Source organism: Dermacentor silvarum, unplaced genomic scaffold (assembly GCF_013339745.2).
Source record: "Dermacentor silvarum isolate Dsil-2018 unplaced genomic scaffold, BIME_Dsil_1.4 Seq274, whole genome shotgun sequence".
Taxonomy (NCBI): Eukaryota; Metazoa; Arthropoda; class Arachnida; order Ixodida; family Ixodidae; genus Dermacentor; species Dermacentor silvarum.
This window is the reverse complement of record NW_023605965.1, coordinates 34933-50735: the sequence shown is the minus strand read 5'-3', so window position 1 is coordinate 50735 and position 15803 is coordinate 34933. Positions and strand designations below refer to the sequence as shown.

Here is a 15803-nt window from a genome sequence, read left to right as displayed (position 1 = left end):
CAACCTCCAACAGAAAGACGGTGGCTTGAAAAGTGTTCAAGGGCACCTGTAAGACTAAACCGGGCTAGTTGGATTGGATTCATAGTAACCAACAAAACTGAGTGCTTAGATGAACGACAAAGGAAAGAGTGCACGACATAGAGATTGTGTCCTGCATTCAGCTACACCAACCTTTATTTTAAAATTGTATTTCCTAAACTGTCAAATAGCTTTGCAAGTGTCCCCAGGTATAATTGTTCATGTAGCAACAACACTATGATTCCACACAGCAGTTTTTCTCCACCATAACAGTGGTGGAACCATCTCTAATGGAATAGGCTCATTATGTGACCCAAGAAAAGAATGGTGGGTGCCCTACCGCAGGCAGCAGTCGGCATCTAAGCATAAAGGAATAAGCCATTTTGACAACTGTATTTTTACTATCTTTGCACACAGCAGCAACACACCAACTGTCGCATATGTACAAATAAATATTTCCACGTTGTAACTATATACTCACAACACTTGCCATTCATTCTAAAGCATAGGCATGCTATCAATGGGATTAGGTGCACACACTTTTGGCATATTCAGAGTGCAGGCCACTTTTTATCAGCTGGGAGCCCAAAAAAACTACGAAACTTGCCACAGAAGCAGAGATGAAAGAAAAAAAAAAGTGAAACTCCATGCTGTTTACTGAGATGTGTGCTAAAAGCCACCAGACTAGAATGCACAAGTAATTGCCCATTACAAAGTGGCTGCTTGATGTGTTGCTGTACAGCACCTAAAAATTTTTTTTTCTTCATCTCCTTTTTTTTTTCTTTTTACAAGACAAGAGGACATTTAAACATGTTTGCTGCAATGGGGAGATTTCAAACATGTTTGCAATGGGGACTGCTATGGAATGGACAGAAACGTCTTACAATGGGAACATTTTTGTGATAATGTTGGAAACTGAGCAGATTGTACTGCACAGGCAAAAAATAGTGGGGCTTGGTTAGGTGAGAAACAACACTCCGCTGAAACAAGTACACAATCCTGGCAGTTGCATCTCTTCACTTGACGAGTGTCCACTGCGAGAGACCCCGCTGCAAGAAGTTCACAACGACCCAGCTGGGGTTGAAGAGCACTGGACAGTGATGGATAAGAGGGAGCTGCAGAACATCAAGGACAAACAAGGTAACAATAATGTAGCGCTGCTGCATAGATAAAAAAAGTACAGTAACCTTCATTTGAATGAAATTTTCAGTTGAACAGAGTCATGTAATATTCCCATGGATATTACGTTGAACACTATGCAAAAAAAAAAAATTGTCTCGGTTAAATGAACTCTTAAGGTAACTTCCAGGTTTACTAACCCTTTCAAGACAAGGCAGCACTGGTATGGAATCACCCAGCTTGATTTATGAACTCCGTGCCTGCCAACTCTCCTGATTTGTCCGGGAGACTTCCGAATTCCGACCATTCCTCCTGACTGTACAGACAAGGCCATAACCCTGGTACGCACAGAACAATCGACTCAAAATTCAAGGACAATTCAAGCATTTTTAGGATGCCAAAATTCAAGGAGGGGAAAACAAGCCTTATTCATGCAAATACACTGGCAAAAAGCCAGATCTCATTTACCTTGGCTTCTGTGTCTTAAAGCTAAGTAGCTGCTGAGTTAGACATGCTTCAAACTCTCCAGGTAGCATTTCGATGTTGACTTTCCTATTGTAATGAAGCCAATGGTCTTCTAGCATGATAGTTAGCAGTGCCTGCTTCAGCCAGATACTTGTGTTAATGCCAAATGGCTGAAAATAACTTTCAGTCAGGAATTTCTAGAGCGTAGCACTGAATAATGGCTGCTGTATGAACCAACCAGCAAAACAACAATAATAGTAGTACAAATTGGTTGCTTCATCTAGCTTCTCGATAGCAATGGAAATCTAAACAAGCCTGTCATTGGCAGCTAAGGACACGTTACAGTGCACTGCTTCGCGACACTCTGAAAGGAAAATTTATGCAGGATTGCTTCCCAATAGACAGTGCCCATGACACAGCCCATATGTGAAAGTTTGTAACATTGAATGTTCAACAGTAACTCCCAACCCCAGTTTTCGAGGAATTTAAGGAGCACATTTATTTTCAAGGAGCTTTAAAGGCCCTTCAATTAGTTTTCACGCATTGGAGAGGTGTATGAACCCTGAATAACTCTTCTAAAAAACTGCCCCAACCCCACCAAGAGAGAAAAAAAGATCTATGCTTTATGCATCGCCATTGCATTGTAATTATCACGACAGTGCTAGGTAACTAGCCGAAGTTAGATTTAAATCTAAGCAATTTGTGTGTAGGCAGTGTAGGCTTAATTCAGTTGCCTTCATGCATTGAGAGGTACGCTTGAGGCAAAGGTGTGATATTGGTTGCATAATGGCCTGTTCCCCAAAGTCAGCTTCGCCGTTATAGAGTAGTGTTGTGCAGTGTACCATGTTAAAAGTGGAAAGGGGACACTGTCACAGGACATAGTATGTGTTCCTTAATTGTGCACTGTATCCAGTCAAGGTATAAGTGCCAAGACATCTAATAACTGTACTGGCGGACATTCAGATCTGTTTCTGATGTCGTCATGGCGATTTGAGCCCTTCTTTAGCCCACCTTGCGAGTATATGAGAATGTAATGGGGCCTAGTACACTTTCCATAAAGGGGTCCTGAACCACCCCTCGGGTACGGTGTCTAGATGGGTAGGTGTGCCGACTGGCACAGCTACCCGCTTCATGACGCAAAATAGGCACTACGGTCAGTATAACGAATCCGTAGCGCGTGTCTTCTGCTACAGCTGGCAGATGGTGAGCAAAAAAAAACCCCGTATTAGAATAGTTGTATGTCTGTTTGTGTCAGCTTGAAAGGTGAATACCTTCGGATCTCTCTTACTGTTTTAAAGTTTTTAAGAGATGGGGAATGTTTTAAGAGACGGGTTGTAGCAGCCCCGCGGGCCTCAGTGGCGGGGATTTGCGGCGTTTACATTCACGACAACTCTTGACGTAGCGCTTTACAGATGTAGAAAGTTTGGGCCAGTAGTACACCTGTCGAACTTTGGCGAGAGTTCGTGAGAAGCCTAAGTGACCAGATGTGGGCTCGTCATGGCAGGCAAGAAGACTGTCGTTGCGCATGTCAGTAGGTATGACGAGAAGGTACGGTTTGCCATTGCTGTTTGAGTTTTTCTTATACAAGACACCACTTCGAAGTCAGAAGGACGAGAGACTGCGAGAAAGGCGTCGAGGTATGGGAGAGTTGCGTCCTTCGAGGTTTTCGATGATTGCGCGGATTTCAGCATCCTTGCGCTGTCGTGCGATCAAGTCCGTTGTGGTGAGGGCCCCAAGGAATCCGCTGTCATCCTTAGCATCCGGATCCCAAACTTCGGTGGGTGCACGTGACAACGAATCAGCATTTTCGTGCTTGCGGCCTGATCTGTATACGATGGTCAGATCGAATTCTTGCAGACGAAGGCTGCATTGTGCGAGTCGCCCAGCGGGGTGTCTCGTATATTGGTCAACCAGCACAATGAATGATGGTCGGTCACTAGTTTGAAGGGGCGACCATAGAGGTAAGGCCGAAACTTCATGGTCGCCCATACCACTGCAAAGCACTCTTTCTCTGAGGTGGAGTAGTTTCCTTCTGCGCGTGAAAGAGTACGGCTGGCGTAAGCTATCACGCGCTCTTTGCCCTCTTGGTGTTGGACTAGGATAGCGCCAAGACCCACGTTGCTGGCGTCGGTATGGACTTCAGTATCAGCGTCCTCGTCAAAGTGAGCAAGAACTGGTGGTGTCTGCAAACGCTCCTGTCTGCAAACGCTCCTGCAGCTCGGTGAAAGCCGCGTCCTGCTCTTCATTCCAGACAAATGGAATCCTCTTCTTGTGTGAGGCGAGTCAGAGGTTCGGCAATCCTAGAAAAATTGGCAATGAAGCGGCGATAGTATGCGCAGAGCCCCAGAAAGCGACGGACTGCTTTCTTTTCCCGGGGAACAGGAAACGAGGCCACGGTGGTGGTCTTGTCAGGGTAAGGCTGGACGCCATCCGTGCTCACAACATGGCCAAGAAACTTTCTTTACAACATGGCCAAGAAAGTTCTTTATAACTGAAGTGGCATTTCTCTGGCTTCAGCATGAGGTTAGCGGCGCAGAGAGCGTCTAGTACAGTCTTCAGACGATTCAGGTGTTCCTCAAAGGTCTCCGAAAATACGACGTCATCAAGATAAACGAGGCAAGTATGCCACTTCAGACCGGTGAGAACAGTGTCCATCATTCTTTGGAATGTCGCAGGTGCAGAACACAAGCCGAAAGGGAGCACTTTAAATTCATACAGGCCATCCGGTGTAACAAAGGCAGTTTTCTCGCGATCTCGTTCATCAACTTCAATCTGCCAGTATCCACTTTTCAAATCTATAGATGAAAAATACTTGGCGCGTCGCAGTCTGTCGAGTGAATCATCGATGCGGGGCAGTGGATAGACGTCTTTTTTAGTCACGCTGTTTAGCCACCTGTAGTCAACGCAGAAACGTAGCGTTCCGTCCTTCTTCATGAGGACGACCGGCGATGACCAGGGACTTTTGGAAGGCTGTATACATCGTCCTGAAGCATCTCTTCGACTTGCGTATGTATCGCATCACGTTCTTTGGCCGAAACTAGGTAAGGCTGTTGTTTTATGGACGAGACGTCGGTATATGTAATGATTTGGTGTTTCGTGATGGGCGTCTGACGCACCTTAGAGAACGAGGCGAAACATTCTTGAAAATGAAGCAGCAATTCATGCAGCGCAATTCGTTGTTCCTCCGGTAGAGTCGAATTAATGTCTACTTTGCCAAGTGGTGCAGTCGCGGCCCCCGGTGTCGATTGGAGAGCATTGTCCAGTGATGCAGACGTAAAACATTTAGCAATCTCCGTTATGGGGTAGGCGAGAGCGATGGCAGTGCGACGAAAAAGGTGATGGTACTCATTACTAAAATTCATCACAAGCAGCGCAGAACGTCCGTCACGAAGCGTGACAAGGCTGCGAGCGGCGCAGAGACCTAGTGTGAGCAAGTGCGACAAGTTGCCTTCAGCGACTGCCTCACCGGCACGTAACTTGTCACACACGACATCAACGAGGACACTCGAACGGGGGGTAACGCGACGTTGTCGGCATAAACGCGAAACGTGCCGAGATGGCTGTCGTCGGTTTTGTCTGCTGCTCTCTCTGTTGAGGTCACGGTGCGCTCCCGCAGGTCGATAATAGCGCCATATTCCCGCAGAAAGTTGATGCCCAGGATGATGTCTCTGGAACATTCGTGAAGTACAAGGCAACTGGAGAGAAACGTACGTGCACGAATGCTAACTCTGAGTGTGCATATACCAAGTGGGATGACTACATGTCCGCCGGCAGTACAAATTTGTGTTCCGTACCAAGGTGTAACTACTTTCTTCAGGTGTGTCGCTAGTTTTCGGCTCACGACCTGTGTCCAATAACGCACTGACTTCATGGTGACCGTCGAGCACCACAGGTATATCTAAAGACAGTCGGCTTCCCAATTCAGTTGTTGTCGTCGAATCACTGCCGGAACCTGGTCGCGTCGCTGGGAGGCCTTGCTCGCGTCGATTATCAGTGGCCTCGCCCCTGAAGGTCGCTGTCTTTAGTTTTCCCATCTAGGGCTTGGCGAACGCCCCTGCGCCGCCGCCACTGCGAAGCTCCGGGAATTTGGGGGAAATCGTCTCGGCGATGGTGACCATGACTGCCGTCGCAAGGGCAGTGGCATGCGCTGTTGAGACAGGTATTCCTTCAATGGCTCTTGGTCTTTCGCCGAATCTTGGCCTTGGAAAGTCGACGGCAAAACCCTGAAGTCCAAGGCGGCAATACGGGTATTCACGGTATACGTGTCCGGCTTCGCCACAGTGATAGCACAGCGGTCGCCTGTCCGGTGTGCGCCAGATGTCCGGTTTTCTTTGAAGCGGTTGGCGGTTCTCCAAGTGCTGGATCGGTTGCACTGATGGAAGTGTATCGTGAGGCGTGGGGCGCACGAAGGGCGGACAAGCAGGAATATACCGGCTTGCAGTTTCCGCGTATGATGCGCACCAAAGCTCCGTCGGCACAGGTGGTGTGACCTCACTAGCAAGCGGGACTTGCAGAGCATGCTGTACCTCGTTCCTGATGAGGCTGGATATGGATCCCACAGTAGGTTGAGGCGGGCAGTGAATTCTTTGCAGCTCGTCGCGTACCACTGATCGGATGAGGTCGCAGAGGGAGTTGATGCTGATGCTACCTCCGGCAGCTCCGATCTGATCTATCGATGATGCGATGCTGATTTGCCGGTCGTACACTGCTGACCACTGCTGAAGCACTTTTTCCATTGTAATGGCTTCCGTTAAGAACTCAGCCACAGTCGTCGGGGGACTGCGAACGAGGCCAGCAAAAAGCTGTTCCTTAAACCCTCGCCTTAAGTGGCGGAGCTTCCTATATTCTGCCATGTCCGGGTCAGCTTGACGAAAGAGGCGTGTCATGTCCTCAACGTACAACATCACACTTTCATTGGGCATTTGGATGCGAGACTGAATGGCCCGCTCGGCGCGTTCACAGCGATCAGTATTGGCGTAACTTGCCCGCAGATGACGACAAAAGTCGCTCCACGACGAGAAGGGTTCGCAGTTCTCGTACCAGGTGCGAGCGCCATCCTCCAGGCTAAAGTACACATTCTTCAGCTTGTTCGCATCGGTCCACCCATTGAAATCAGCGACGCGTTCGAACTGAGCCAACCAGTCTTCGACGTCCTCAAGGATGGAACCATGGAAGACTTTTGGCACTTTCTGCAGCGTATAGTCAGCAGCAATAGTAGTGCCTTCCATACCGCTTTGGTGTGTTGCTAACGTAGTCTCGGGAAGAGGTCCAAGCTCAGGGGGCAATCCTCGGACTCTTCGGCTGGCCCGGTGAACAGGTGGTCACTGCAGACACAGGGCTACCAGGAGGCATGTAGGACATTTGCTGGGACTACCCAGCACCTCCACCAGTTTGTCACGTGCAACAGAAGGCCTTTATAGCAAGAAGTACTGCACCGGCAGAGACAAGCACTTTTCTCCTTGCCTGAATACTGGCTCGCGCTCGCCGCAGCTCGTAACCTGGTGGCAATATTCAATAAATAAACATTTGAAAATTGTCCGACGACAGCATTCATACAGAGGACCCCAGCACAGCAGCTCGATGCTCTAACCATTTGACCACTGGCGCATGTCCTAGCAGGCGGAACAGAACATCCTTAAAGGCGGATACACATGCGAGGGCAAAACCTCGCCTGCTCTGTGGGCCAAACAGTCACGTGATCATTTGAATCCGGCGCAGCTGAGTTAGGTTGCATTCCCACAGCTGGAGCGCCGTTTGCGGAATCCGCGTGCTTACTCTCGACTCCAACGCTTAGCAGCTGCGCGTTTGCATAATCGGCGTGCTCTATATTCCATAGTGCTGTGAATCCCTCAACAAGAGCCAAAAAAGTGATGGTTGCCTCGTCACTTAGCGTTTTCTTGTGCAGCTCCCTCATGTTGAGGTCACGCCGGTCTGAGTTAATAGAAATGTGCGCGCAACCAAGACTCGCCTTTCCCGCTGCACCGCAACAAAAACACACGTGGCTTCAAGCCGACAACACGCCATCGTAGCCACGCCAATCCGTCCAATGTAGACAGATTTGACGCCGACTACGCTGAATTGACGTCAGACGAGCTACCAAACGGACGGATGGAAATACCGGCGTGCATTTTCAATCCGGACCGCGAGCGGAGGAGGCCAGACTAGGCGAGGGCAGCACGTTTTGATGACGCGCGCGTCACGTGATACACCATCCGCTGCGTAAATTCCTCCTCCGTCCCTGTCATGTGAATGCCCCTTAAGCAGTTCCCGTGTGCAACCCAATGCGTTGAGACACTTGGCACATTTTATTCAATATCAATTATACGAACACTCCATGCGAACTTTCGCTGCAGTTGATAATTACAAAAAAAAATGATTTATTTAGTTTTATTACATTTTCTGAAGAGCATTGCTCACATAATCTGTACACTTTCGATTTGCATCAGAATTTGAACGCCAGGTGATGAAATATGTCTAGGCGTGTTCATGTTCCAATCACACTGACTGGTTCACAGAAGTAGCGGAAATTCGCCTGTGTGACAGGGGTATAAGACCTCAGGGGCAGTACTCTGTAAGAGTCCAATTAGTGGACTGTCGGTTTCAGCTGTTGCGATTGGCTGCTGCTTCACGTGCAGGAAGGAGACTGGCTGGCACCTTCCTGCACATCAAGCAGCAGCCAATCAGCGACAGCCGAAATGAACAGTCCACTAATTGGACTCTTACAGAATCGCGCCCCAGGTTAGACAGCTTTGCTTGCTGGAACGAATTGTACCACAACTATGCAAACCCTGCTAGCTTGTTCCCCCGTTTTCCCACCTGTAGTAGCATTGTAGTACTTGCCAGTGTGGGGCTTCTCCAGTGAAGCACCGCGTCCCTCACATCGCGCAAACATACCTCGACATGTCAATTGCCAGAACGCCAGCCGAGAAGCTGCTGTGTAATGCTAATCACACTGACGCAAGGAGGGCCCGCATACACGCCAAGACCACTCCGTGGTCCAGATACAGGAACTACGTGCTGCTGCGCACACTGCAGCTCAACGCTGGGGGCGCCCAGATGCGGCACTACGGAAGCGGAAGGCTGAGGCTAAGCGACAACACCTTCAAACTTTTGCAGTTCAAAAGCGCCAAGCAGATGCACACATTGTGCCCGCTGTGAGCATGCCGCAGTACAGGAACGCGAGGCTGACGCAAGGCGACAATGCTGACAAGACCCCGAAATTCTTTCTGTCCAGGTGGGTCTGTGCACATCACATTATTAAATAAATCAATCAATTTAACTCTTTCCTTACCACGGCACTAGGCATTGATCAACGGTGACTAAACTTCTTGAGCGCCTATTTTAAAAAAATCACTGGTCTCCTAGACTCGTAGCGCCATCTCGGTGATTGTATACAAAGTAGAGTTTCTGTTTCTGAGCGGTTCACATTTTTACCACGCGGCGGGGATTTTTAAAGGGCGCGCGAGCTCAAAGGTTGAAGCGAACTTGGGCGGCGTGATGGCGTCGACATCCGGTGCCGCATGCGCTCGAAAGAAAGCAGTTTCGCTTGATCCCGATGATCCTAGAAGCGATCTTTTGGACTTTTCAAGCAGTGATGACTCGGACATCGATGTCACGTCGTCGGAGTTTAGTTCGGATGAGGAAACTTCAGCAGATCAGCCGGGAACATCAGCTGTTACCAGCTGGCAAGTTTCGTTTTCGCCTACCGATTTGTTTATCGATATCTACAGCCAGTTCAATTGCGCTGTTGGTGTTCAAACTATGATTTCCTTTATTTGTAGTGTGTCCACTTCATTTGGACAAGACATGCTGCCACCAGTTTCGGCCCCAGAGAGATCCTGGCATTGACGTCGGGATGACGCTCCGTAGGGGTCCGAAGCGGCTGGCGAGAGCTCTCGATCTTTTTCGCCTGTCCTTTACGGCGGAGGTCGTTCATGCTATATGTATAAACACCAACAAATATGCACGGATGCATATCCTTGACAAACCAATCTAGAGAATTTTTTCTATCATTAGGAAAGTTTGCTGCGAATTTCATTATTTATTTGTGCTTGGTAATTTTTATTACGTATTTTGTAATTACTGTTTCTTTTCCAAAATGTACTTTTGAAATGTGCGTTTAGTACTCGTGTTTTTGTATATAATATTATGCTGTAAATTTATATTTTGCTTGAAAAAAAGATCGTAAGTAGGACCAACCAAGAATTTGAATGTTTCACTATGCATTATGTAATTTTTCTTAACTCAAAGAGTACTTTATCTATGGCTATAATACTTTAAAGAAATGTTGCCAAGGGATGTATCAACAATTTCTATATTTTGGAATTTCTCTAAAAAAATTTTTGCCAGAGATGTGACTTATTACTGAAATCTTGTTTGAAAATTTTTAGTTTTTTTTGGTGAAGATTTTTTTGTGAAAGTAACATCTTTTATATTTTTTAAAATAAATATTTTTTGAAAGCACGCTCATTTACCTTCACTTTTATATACTGCATGACAGTGTAAACTTATTGGCTGTTGCACAAAAAATTCCTAACTCAAACATATAAAAAACAGCCAATTTCCCATTGGTAAGGAAAGAGTTATCCAACAGCAGGATTCAAACAGAGGACATCTAGCACAGAAGCCCTATAATGTAACCATTACGCCATGCGTGCTTTTCCCCTGTAACGGTGTGCCTCATAATTGGATTGTAGTTTTGACATGTTAAATCTCAGAAATCATTTCAAATTAATTAAGACATTATCAGACGTGAAAATGTGGGCTGGTCCTGAAGATAGTGCAGTAAAAAAAAAAAAAATTGTACAACACTCCTGCTACTCTCCTCACACGAGGAGTAGCGTGATAAAGTGTGCCGCAGTGACTCCGCCCCTATTTCACCACCACCTTGTTCAGGAAGACTCTTTTCATCGACTTCAACTGGAGGTTGAATCACCTTCCAACTTTTTCTCTCGTCACAAGTGGATTCTCCTGGACCCAGGCGTGTCACATGCTCAATGATCCCACGGTGCTTCGGCTTAATTTCTTTTTCTGTTGGCTGTACTTTCAGATGTGAGAAGCTTACACTTTGACAGCATGGTGCTGACAGAAACATTGCACCATTTGAATTCGTCTCAGGCGCGTTCTCTGGTAGCAGTTTGCCTGCGAGTGTGGTGCGACCACATGTAGTATTGACAGCAATGTATCTTGTGGGGATGCGCGACTCTCACGTGTCCCCTGATGTTCTTTTCCCCGCATGGCTCCCGTAATCGGGCTTCGCCGCGTAGCTTTACGGCGGCGGAGTTGCAACGTATTACGAGAGATGGCGCTAGTGTTGCGCTGCTAACGCCACCTGACGACGGGGGGTTAGGCGGGCGCAAAAGGGAGAACGCGGTTCCTCTTCGGGTTGGGGTCAGTGAGCGATGCGGACGTCCCGCGCGTGCGCCAATCCACGCTTTGCGAAACCGTCTCTCGCATGGCTAGGAGGAGGGCACCAATATGGACGAACACGAATCGTTCGAACGCGCCACCGTTGGCGTGACCGTACACGTGAACGACTAGGCGATGGTGTCATAGCATGGGGCGAATAAATTCGCTCGCTATCCGGTCGCGGTGAGTCGGACTTCCTTGATTTGTCGCGTGCCCATGTGAATGTTCTATTGGTAGTAATTTGGCTAGCGTTTATTAGTGTATGAAAGGTGCAATAAATGCCCTTTTGTTTGTTTGCACTACTGTGTTGTCGTTCCTTTGTCCCAAGAGCATGTGTGAGACCCCACAATCTATACAGTCAATCTATAAAAAAAATTTTGGAGTAGCTAGCACTAGTGGTGCAAGGCTACAGCGGAGCTAATCGGTTCCTAGCTGGTCCTGGCTATACGAAGTGACGCTAAGTTACACGAAGTAATGCCAAGTGATGCTATGTTGTACGCAGTAATGTCATGTGATGGTAAGATTCTTGATAAGCGGCGGCTTCCTTGGCAGTGCGAACCTTCCTTGGTCTCCCCATGTCTACGGCTGGCGTGCTGCCGCCGCACACCTGCTTTCATAAGGAACAAAGGAGGGCATGCACAGTTGGCCGTGGTGTCACATCTGACTCGCGACGCATGCATAGTAGTGCACAGCTGGTGGCGAAGTCGTAGGGAAAGTGGGGCGAAAGCTATGCACAGTGTACGGGCGGCGAGCGCAGATGTGCCGGGATGACGTCACGGCGCATGCGCAGTAGTGCACAGCTAAGAGGAGCTCGGCGGCAGTTACTAGGCAACACGAGTTGACATCACTCCGTGGAGTTTTTTCTGTCTACGACAGACAGATTATGCGCGGCATAAACAGCTCCGCTGTGAGAAATTTCAGACACGAAAAACCTTCGCCATCCGATTTTCTGTACTTCTTGCCATGACCGCAGGTCCAAAATGGCGTTTATCGTAGCCACCACTGCCGCGCCTTTTACGTACTGCATTTAGTCTGACAATGGGAAGGAGGCATAGGCAAAAGTGATCAGGCCCACTTTCACTCTCGGCTGGTGTAATCGCAAAGCGCAGAAGTCGGAACCGCTATCAAAACACGGAACCGCACAGCCTGAAACGGTGGTAGCATCTGTTATACCGCATGCGTAATCATGCATGCGTAATCATGCGAACAGCAACTAAACTTCGCAGTTCGATATCTCAAAGCATGGATACGCTAGAACAACTCTGCCAAGTGGAACTCTGTAGAAACACGACTGCCGCTAACTTATTAATAAAAACATGCCTGCTTATGCAGCCAGCCAAAAGTTAATTATTCAATTTTTGTTAATTGCACTGCTAACAGCGATAATTACGATCTCACTTTGTGACCCGTTCGCCACATAACCCTACTGTAGAGGTGCTTTTTTCTTACGTCTATGCACCTAATTTAAAAAAAAAAAAACTGTCAGCTTAACTTTGATCACCCTGTATTGAGGTGTATACATGGTGTTTCATTGACAAGTAATAAAAAGTTACATAATTCAGTATATTGATAATATTGTTATACTGAAGTTCGTTATAACGCGGTTTCACTGTATTTTAAAAGAGTGATCCGTTAAGTTATTCATCAACAAAGATTTACCTTTTCTATCTCCAATTCCTAAGCAGAGCACATAAGAGGCGCTTGGAAGCATTAATTAGATTACAAAAGAAGGATCATGCTTGGATTCCCATAATTGCATATGTTGTTCAAGTGTGCCTTATAATATTTCAAATTGTGAAACAGTCAATAAATTATTCAGGATTAATTTGAATGTTCTACACACGCTTTGCTTCTTGAGCAACGGTTACTTTTATCTTTTAGCTAAACAAAAGCTTTTTTGTTCTCTGTGTAGTTCATGAACTTAAATTGTATATTGAAATATTACTGGGCACATTGCAAACAAGTATGCAATCATGTGAATCTACGCATAATCCCCTCATAAATTAACAAAAAAATTTATTGCAATGCATAAGGCTTAATGGTGTAGAAACTTGCATCTTTCAAAAAGAATGCTAGTAGAAGAAGGCTAGTATGTCTCGCATTGCTAATGAGGAAAATTAGTGCAAGAAAAAGACAATGCACACAGGTGTTTGTCTTTCATTCCTGTGTGCGTTGTCTTTTGTTATAATTTTATTCAGCATTACATCATTCACATGCTGCAATAAAGAAAAATATGAAGGTACTTGTCTTAACAATATACTTATGAAAAACTTGTCTTAACAATATACTTATGAAAATTCAACCTTGGTTAATTCATGATCACGGTTTATTCGAACAAATTAGAAATTTTTAGCAGGAATATCATATTTTCAGTGCACATGAAAGTCACTCATCCAAAACATATATTGAAGATTTGACATAAATTATTGCTCATTGGGCAACATGATGTAGCAAAGCTTTTGAGCCCAGAATTAGCTAAGAGAGAGCAAGAGTGCTGTAAGGTAAAAATTGCTTTGCATAAAAATTTTGTTTCAAGTGCTGCTAAAGCAGTCAACCGCAGACGGCTACTCTACAATGAGAAAAATATAGCATACTTGCCAAGTTCGAAGACACTAAATCCAGGAGATCTTCCGACCGGGAGGGGGTCAGTCGGTTACACCCCCCCCCCCCCCCCCGACATCTGTATTTTTAAGTACTGACACGAGAACTTCCTTACAATTTTATTTACAGATATACAAACGACCACATGAACATCAATGTCTCACTTTTGCAAGCATTTTGTTGTTGCTCATTCCGCCTTCAAAAGTTCTTTAAAATTTAATTAAATGCTCGGGTCTTGCGTCCCACAACCATCATCTGATTATGAGGCACGCCGTAGTGAGGAACTTCGGATTAATTTTGACCACCTGGGGTTCTTTAACGTGCACCCAATGGCCGGCACACGGGCGTTTTTGCATTTCACCCCCAACAAATGCAGCCGCCGCGGCCGAGATTTGATTGCGCGAACTCGTGCTTTGCAGCACGATGCCAAAGCCACTACGCAACCACGGCGGGTGTTCAAAAATTCTTCAGATAATGTTTGACTGTAACAAATTCTTTCACATTTTGCGAGGATAACGTTTCCCAGCGTCCTCGACGAGCGACACATGGACGAGCGGCACTGCATCCTCGTATTTTTCCTGATCCTAAATTGCCGCTCGCACTCTGCATTGCTCTGTGGTATCAACCAAATAACCAACATCACTTCGGCCGAGCACTACATTAAATATACTTGAAGATACTTTTTGCGCTAGCGCTCCTTGCTTTTAAAGCCATGACTGACCGTAGGCATATGCAATGCCAGAGCGGCTGACGCAGAGGAGGACGATGGAGAATCTAGTGTTAGTTACGGCGGACCACGGCATTCGCTCGCTAGCTTAATGAGACTAGGGCCACTAGGGCACCCAACAACCCTGTCAGCGTAAGGAGCAGCTCTGCGGTTAATGAAATAGCGCATGTATAGGGTTTCCCTACTACTTTCTTAACAATGTTTTGTGCGATGAACTTCCAAATGGATTAGATTGGGTTGGATTCTGTTTGCGAATGTGGCCTGACAAAGTGCTGGGCGTGAATAGGAACGGGACATAACTGAAAGTTCCGGGAGATTTTCATGTCAACCGTACAACCGGAAGAAATGGTCCAAATTCAGGAATCACCCGGATAATCCGGGAGACTTGGCAGGTATGATATAGTGAGTAGAATGTTGACATAGCCTCTTCCTACACCACCAACAATTGCAAAGTGAAAAGAGAAAAAATTGGGATAATCAGCATGCATTTAAGAGATAATAAGCATGTTAGAAATGACGAAAGCAAGTACTAATCCAAGTGCTGAGTGTCAAAAAAGGTTAGTTTTGAAAATACTGTACATTCACATGACGCGGTGAAGCTAATGCTCCAACAATGTAGTTAAAAAAATCTCTGAAAACAAGAAGGAAACCAGCAAAGTACATAACTATTGTGATGAGAGTTGTGTGCTCCAACTAGCTGTAAAGCGAAGCGGCGGCAGAATACAGAATAGGAGCTGCTCTTGCCTTTGGGGTAGCATATGCTGCAGCTGCACCACACTAGGCCTTGGTAGAGTCGCCCATGCTGATTTTGGCAGACTGAAATTGCAGGGGGGGACAAATGTGTTAGCACGTGTCACCATGCTAAAACATTTCAAAGCATGCGCACAAGCATTCTGTGACATTTCGCTGGTCGCTTGTGATATGGCACATTTGCTGAGAGCTCCAAAAGAGTAAAATGTAGCATGTATTCGGACCACTCTGTAGGTAATATACCATAATTGTGGTGGCTTCAAAAAAATAACGAAGCTGTGCAAAGCATGTCACCCTTTCTATTTAATCCGCTATTACATCATCTGCTGTGACAGCCGACACCAAAAGCCAAAATTTCTGCTATCAACTGTGTGTAACCAAGATATTACTGCCTTAAAAAAAAAAAAAAAGCATTTCTGCTTCTGGGTCATGGCACATTTTGTCAAAGAAACATCAATTGTCAGCGGTGCCACCGCACTCACACCTGTTTCGATCCCTATTAGTATCAATAAAACATAATTTAGGTTATAAAACACAAGTGACAATGCCAGTGGGTATTTCATTAGATGAAGAAAAACGGTCTGAGGGCACGCATACAATGCATTTGATAATTCTGGCATTGTGCAAGGAGCTACAAGGGAATGCATGGTAGCAAAAAGCATTGTCACAGTCCAAACACACAGTTATGTCCCTGGATTAGGTAATAAAGAGTTAT

General features: G+C 46.3%; 1 long non-coding RNA gene across 1 annotated transcript; it reads right to left on the bottom strand.

The window, feature by feature from the left end:
- Positions 1–399: 399 nt before the first annotated feature.
- LOC125941776 (uncharacterized) lies at positions 400–15448 on the bottom strand. Its single transcript, XR_007464598.1, has 2 exons — positions 15005–15448; positions 400–1133 (listed from the first exon to the last, which is right to left on the bottom strand). It is a non-coding gene; the product is annotated as an uncharacterized LOC125941776 (long non-coding RNA).
- Positions 15449–15803: the final 355 nt, after the last annotated feature.